The following is a 6,000-nucleotide window of genomic DNA, read 5'->3' as shown; positions in this document are numbered from 1 at the left end:
GAGTCCCATGAGAAGCTGGAGGGCTTCCTAGACAACTCATACCCTCTGAGGAAATACATAGACAGACTAGAGCATGAGAGACACTTGTTGGAAGAGAGATATGCTGGGAGAGTTAATATGACATTAGCTAATGGTTTGCAAGGGTCTCTCAACGTTTCTCAGTCCGTTTCCCAACCCCCTGTGACGGTAAAGACAGATAACGCTGCAGTAGCCGCGAATGACATGATGAAAGAGTTAGGAGACCAAATAAGAGAATTGATGGCTGATCTAACTAAAGTAAATAAAACAGCAGTTCAAACTAAACCAATAACCAGACGGAAGTACTGTCCTCATTGCTTAGCTTCCTCACATGATTTGAGAGAGTGCTGGCAAAAACCACCTCCGGGTCATTGTTTCGACTGCACACGACCCGGGTGTAGACGTGGAAATAAAGGTTGTCCCAGACGAGCGAGGCGGGCTCAGTCGGCTGTGAATGTGCAGGCTACCCCGACTCCGACTGCTGGACAGAACGAGCCAGTCACAAATGCACAACAAACCCAGAATATGAATACGCAGATATGACTAACCGGAGGCTTAACTTTGCTTACCATAAGTGTGAATGTCAATGGTAGAATCTTAGAAGCAGTAGTAGACACTGGGAGTGGTCATACGCTGATCACGAAAAAGGGCTCTCGCAGACTTGGCGGGGAAATAAATACATGGCGAAACCCTCCTTACTTGCAAGGTGTCATGGGTGCCCTGTTGAGAATCCTGGGCATGATCAAGGTCAACATCGGCATAGGTGATGATAAAGTATATAGTCAATGGTGCCCAGTGGTACCAAATTCATATCTTGGGACTGAAATGCTTTTGGGGTGCGACGTAATTGGACAGGCACCACTAATCTGGAATGGAGCACAAAGGGCATTGATGTGGGGTGGAGCCCCCTACACAGTCAATCACATCCCGAGACAATGCAACAAAGTTCAGAGAGTCAGGACTGCTTCAATCACATCGATAACTACGCAGAGTGACTTGACACAGATAAATCTATTGCAAGCAGAAAAATTTAGTCCTTATCAGACCAAATTCGTAGCCGTACCTGTCGCCGAAGTACCTGAAACCGCTAATCGTACACCCACAAGCTAGGTTCAGCCAAAACAGTCATCCATACTTAGTGAAAGTGACCTCAGAGGGACAAATACATCTGCCCCTTAATAATGCATCTAAGGTAAATAAGACATTCAAGAGAGGTACAATATTGGGTTCATACGAAAGAATGCCGGACTAGTCACTAGGTACAATCCAAAGCGTATCTCAGATCTATAATGATTTGCTACCCAATAATGACGAAGTAGATGAGAGTGGTACACGCGTACAAAAGCTGAACAAGCTGATCAACGACCAATCGTGGAGCCATCTCACGCAGAAACAAGTGGACGAGTTAGCCAAGGTAATCTTCCAGCATGATCCTTTATTCATTCTAGATAAGAGAGAGTTGGGTACTATTGCTGGTCCTCCCGCACACATTAAGGTAGCTCATCCTCAACTGAGTCGCGGGCCGACCTATCGTTATCCAGAAGAGGCGAAACAAATCATCGCTGATATGGTACAGGACATGGAAGATAGGTAGATCCTTGAGAGGTCGACCGCGACCTGGCTCTCTCCCATAGTACTTGTTAACAAACCAGATGGAAGATAGCGTATGTGTCTGGACTATCGGCACGTAAACACTTATCTTGCCACGGACATATAGCCACTACCCAGACTCGAAGAATTAGTAGAACAAGCTGCGGGATATAAGTACTATGTAACTCTTGACATGCAGGAGGCGTATTTCCAAATCAAGCTTGATGAAGAAAGTAGAGACCTCACGACCTTCAGTGATGGAGTAACTTTGTATAGATTCAGAAGGCTCCCGTTTGGGCTAAATTGCTCGCCAGCTATTTTTTCACGTCGTACCGTCTTAGCACAATTATTGCGACAAGGGTGGATAAAAAACTACCTAGATGACATCATTTTGTGGGCCCATGATTTTCCGACCTTACTCGACCGGTTGAATCAGTTGTTAGCATTGCTAACCCATAATGGTGCGAAGTTGAATTTGAGTAAATACACATTCGGGATGAAAGAAGTCACTTTCCTTGGACATAAGATCTCCGCCGAGGGTAGTAAGCCAGATCCTAAAAATATTGAGGCAGTCTCCAAAATGAAGCGGCCGACCAATGTAAAAGAAGTGCACCAATTTTTGGGTATGTGTGGTTTCTACAAGAAACATGTTCCATCATTTGCTAAAGTTGCCACACCCCTAACGAATCTAACTAAATCAACAGTGAATTTTGAATGGACAGATCAGTGCCAGGAGGCATTCGAACATCTGAAATCATGCCTGGTTAATGCACCTATCCTGGTCAGAGCAAGTGTAGAACGACCGTTTATCGTCACCACTGATGCTAGTAACACACATGTTGGAGGCGTTCTGAGTCAGATCCAACCAGATGGGACAGATAGACCGATCAGGTACTTTTCAAAGAAATGGGACCGTGTGAGACCCGGTACTCAGTGACAGACAAAGAAGCTCTTCCGGTAGTGTTAACGTGTCGCCATTTTTCACACTATTTGTGGGGGAACATTTTTACGATTGTTACAGACCATCAACCGCTAACCAGTGTATTTAAGAGAAAAACTAAATCACCCCGAATGAATAGATGGATACTTGATATACGAGAGTTTAATTACAACATTCAATATGTCAAAGCCAAGTATAATTATGTAGCAGATCAGTTATCTAGACCCGTTCAAGTCATAGTACATTCACCCGAGTCTGATTGGTTGGGACTGACGAGGGAACAGATGCGAGATAAGCAGAAAGAAGATCTAATGTGGGAAGAACTTATCCAGTATTTGCGAGGTGAAAGGTTTCCAGCCAGAAGACTACCTGAAGCCGCTCTAAGTCAATTTGCACTTCAGAATGAATTGTTATATTACACAAGGGTTAAGTCAGATGGCACTATCCAATATTGTTTAGTAGTCCCACAGACTGTGATTGGTCAAGCAATGAAGTTAGCTCATGAGACATCTGGACATTTGGGCCAAAAGGCAGAGGAACTCTTCTACTGGCCTAATTTGAAAGTAGATATTTGTCAATATGTAAAAGAGTGTGTAACCTGTCAGCGATTCAAAGGCGAAGCTGGACTACAACAGCAGTATAGTTTCCACCTGTGGATAAACCACTTGAAAGAATCAGTATGGATTCGACAGATATGACTGCTGGAGTACAGGGCTATCGCTACATGATGACACTGATTGATCACTACTCTAGGTATGTTAAATTCTAACCTCTGAAAACAAAAAAAAAAAAACACGATAGTACACAAGCTAGGGCAGTTTATGGCAGACTATGGCACTCCAAGAGGGGTTATGGTGGACAACGGGGGAGAGTTCTGCAGTCGGGAGTTCCAGGAGTTCTGCAGGAGGCGGAATGTTACGATCTGGTATATCACGCCGTATCATCCTCAGAGTAATGAGATGGTTGAAAGGATGCACCGCACCTTCAAGAGTGTGCTGGCCTGTTTGAGTAATGGGCATCCTCTCCACTGGCCTGAACTCCTTCAACCAACCCAGGTCGTGATGAATCAGGCCTGGCACTCCTCTACGGGACACCAACCCTATTTCGCATTTTTCTCTCGCTACCCGCCTAGAATTGTTAGTGCTTCCTTCCCCTGTGTTGATGGGGAAGAGGACGAGTTGGCTGTTGCTCACGAGCTAATTAAATAGACCCATGAGAAAATGACCAGAAAGTATAGAAGTGTGGCGAACCGCCGGCGTAAGAATCAGTCGGTAGGAGTTCGCAGTCCGGTGTGCATAATATGGGAGACCCCTATCCCAGGGACATGTCGAAAGTTGAACTTGAAATGGGATGGGCCTTACCGAGTAGTGCAAGTATTATTGGACGGGGGAGGATATGTGTTAGAAAATGTGTTCACTGGAAACAAAGTACAAAGGGCAGCGGACAAAGTGAAGCCATACAGTGGTAGTGAGGAGTGGTTATATTGTCCTCTTGAGGAGGAGTTTACCCCGTGTCCCGAGGATGAGAACCTACCTTTTCGAACTAGGAGGCCTCCCCGGAGGTTGATTGAAGAATGTTAGTGATGAATTGTGGTGGAAAGTTGTGTTCCGAGACAGCAAAGGTTGGTGTGCGAAACCAGACCATGTGATAGTCAACCGCCAGTGGTGTTATATGAAAGAAAAAATATCAAACTCAGAGTTAGGTCAAAGAGAGTGTAGACCTAGTGCTGAATTGGGGACAAGTGCTTTAATTCGAGGGGGAAAGCTAGCTCCTCCCTCAACTTACAGTCAGCACGGTTCGTGGTGAAAGGGGGTCACTTCAGGACGTAGCAAGCGCTAGTCAGTATGCCGGGTGGAGGGCTGGAAACACATGATTGAATGAATGTGAGGAATAAACAAAGGTGTGTTTGAGAGAGTAATGTGGAAGCGCCCCCGGGACTATCTTGCTATCGAGAGTGCCAATCATAACCCAGGTGGGTGGATAACCTTGACCCGGACAGGAGGCTGGCTGGGGCGCTGATATCTTCACCAATAAGAAAAATGGGGAGAGAGATGTGGCAGGTGAAAGAACCCCAGGGGTATGTAGTTGGTGTTACGTGCGGGCTGAAAGAGCGTCACTTATGAGAGGACGAAAGAGTTGTCATGTTGAGAGTGTTATGAAGAAATTAAAGTCTATTCAGAGTAAAAGGTGATGGTGCTTGAATAGTAATATCTGTCTTGTTGGCACACGTCCCTTGCTTAGTAATCTGCTGTGTGTTATGGAGTGGACAGGGGAAAATTTAGCTTCCGGAGGGGGAGAGCCGTGTAATGCCACAAGAGCCAAACCATGAGAAAGTCATGGAAGTAAGCTATACATTTGTAAGTGTTTACCCTAATCCATTCTAGGTTTAAGGTATAGAAACATCCTTGTACCTAGTAGTTAATACATGTTCTTTTTATTATTTCTGTAGCTGTAAGATCATAAATCTCATTTATGCTGTGCTAGTCCTTAAGAATATTTGTACATGTTGTAGGTGAATCTTTGCTGGAGGCATACGTGGCGTATTTGAGTGGCGTATCGTCTGTACTCAATTACTATTAAATCAGATCTAATGCAATCATAGTAAAGTCAAAATGTTGTCGATTAACATGCTTATAGAAGAAATAATATCGTATAGAGGGGGAAAGCCGTTAAATATTTTAGTTAGCTAGTACCCGAGGACATAACTTAATAGTTGGGTAATGTATTCCTCCGCCGAGAGGATGCTAGCGACCGCTGTTGATTCAATTTACGACTCTTTGTGTGGGATAATTAGAATAACTAAATTTTCCCTGTCAGATTGAGAGTAAAGAAAATTAATATCTGCATTCGTTCAGAATCAGAAGTTTAGAATTGTGAGCCTCATATGGGGTGAAGCAAAAGTACCCTACACGTCATCCAAGCCGCTTAGTTTCCCGCATAGAAGTTGTACTGAGACTCACTCTCAGTTTTGTCTCCGTGCCACGTACAGGTGAGTTTCATTACTCTGTTTTCTTTCCCTCCCCCTTGTTCATACTGGCGTTGTGAAAGTTCAGTGATATGTGTGCCGTTGCGACCTAAGTTGTAGTGAAACTAACTCTCAGTTTTGTCTCCGTGCCACGTACAGATGCTGTGAAAACGCCACCTCAAAAACTCCCTCTAACCGCCATATTGTAACTGCCCTAGCAAAGTTAGTTAGGATTTACATTGTGCACTCACCATTTACACAAAACAGTGATTAGTTCTTTTGATTATGTAATTGTTTAGTGAATTTATCTTGTGAAAGGAGAATAGTCGTGATTTTTCTTTTGGTATATAGTGTATCGATGTAGTCGGGTGTAACGTTTCTTCTGGGCACGGCCTAGAGTTCTCCCGCACCGGGTGAGCTCAGAGAGCACCCTAAGTCCCCAAGGCAAAGTCCGTCGCCTGATATGCTCGGAGAAAGCCCTACATGC

The sequence above is a fragment of the Coenobita brevimanus genome, chromosome 46 (genome assembly GCF_032717465.1).
Source record: "Coenobita brevimanus isolate Jiangsu-jjx chromosome 46, ASM3271746v2, whole genome shotgun sequence".
NCBI lineage: Eukaryota > Metazoa > Arthropoda > Malacostraca > Decapoda > Coenobitidae > Coenobita > Coenobita brevimanus.
This window is presented reverse-complemented; position numbering follows the sequence as displayed.